Source organism: Rhinopithecus roxellana, chromosome 11 (assembly GCF_007565055.1).
Source record: "Rhinopithecus roxellana isolate Shanxi Qingling chromosome 11, ASM756505v1, whole genome shotgun sequence".
NCBI lineage: Eukaryota > Metazoa > Chordata > Mammalia > Primates > Cercopithecidae > Rhinopithecus > Rhinopithecus roxellana.
In genome coordinates, this window is record NC_044559.1 from 98,495,393 (window position 1) to 98,496,761 (window position 1,369).

At 52.7% G+C, this 1,369-nt stretch overlaps 1 pseudogene; it reads left to right on the forward strand.

The window, feature by feature from the left end:
• Positions 1–242: 242 nt before the first annotated feature.
• LOC104663677 lies at positions 243–1,013 on the forward strand (annotated as a pseudogene).
• Positions 1,014–1,369: the final 356 nt, after the last annotated feature.

Below are 1,369 nucleotides of genomic sequence, written 5' to 3' on the forward strand. Positions count from 1 at the left end.
TTGAGCAATAAGCCTTTTGAAAACTCTTCCTGAGATCTTTCATTCACATTCACTGTGTTCAGAGAGTACAGAATTTCAAAGACCCTTCATCATTTCATTCTCACCAGAGGTTATTCCTTTTGCCACTAGTGAGAAAAATCACAGAGTCTTAGAGAAAAAGAGAAGGACAGGGTAAATAATTTCTGCAGCTCGACTCCGGAATCTGCGAACCGCAGTCGGTGCCGCATCCCCAGCCCGTCGCCATGGCCGCCTACAAACTGGTGCTGATCCTGCACCGCGAGAGCGCATGGAACCTGGAGAACCGCTTCAGCGGCTGGTACTACGCCGACCTGAGCCCGGCGGGCCACGGGCCACGAGGAGGCGAAGTGCGGCGGGCAGGCGCTGCGAGATGCTGGCTATGAGTTTGACGTCTGCTTCACCTCAGTACAGAAGACAGCTATCCGGACCCTCTGGACAGTGCTAGATGCCATTGATCAGTTGTGGCTGCCAGTGGTGAGGACTTGGCGCCTCAATGAGCGGCACTATGGGGGTCTAACCGGTCTCAATAAAGCAGAAACTGCTGCAAAGTATGGTGAGGCCCAGGTGAAGACCTGGAGGCGCTCCTATGATATCCCACCACCTCCGATGGAGCCTGACCACCCTTTCTACAGCAACATCAGTAAGGATCGCAGGTATGCAGACCTCACAGAAGATCAGCTACCCTCCTGTGAGAGTCTGAAGGACACTATTGCCAGAGCTCTGCCCTTCTGGAATGAAGAAATAGTTCCCCAGATCAAGGAGGGGCAACGTGTACTGATTGCAGCCCATGGCAACAGCCTCTGGGGCATTGTCAAGCGTCTAGAGGGGCTCTCTGAAGAGGCTATCATGGCGCTGAACCTGCTGACTGGTATTCCCATTGTCTATGAATTGGACAAGAACTTGAAGCCTGTCAAGCCCATACAGTTCCTGGGGGATGAAGAGACGGTGCGCAAGCCATGGAAGCTGTGGCCGGCCAGGGCAAGGCCAAGAAGTGAAGGCCAGCGGGGAGGATATTGTCCCCAGGAGCACCCTCCCTGCCCAGTCTTGTCCCTCTGCCCCTCCCACCTGCACATGTCACACTAACCACATCTGTAGACATCTTGAGTTATAGCTGCAGATGGGGACCGGTGGCTCCCATTTTCATTTTAGCCATTTTGTCTTCTGCACCCACTCCCTTCGTACAATCTAGTCAGAATAGCACTTCTGGAGCATAGGTTCTCAGTACAAGCTGTGGAAAAGCTCCCCTTATCCAACAGAGTTTAAAGGTAGTAACTTGGGTTTTTGCGAGTTCTTTGTTTACTGAGGACTTGTGGGGAGGAACCACGCTAAGCCATGATCAATGAGGAGAAGC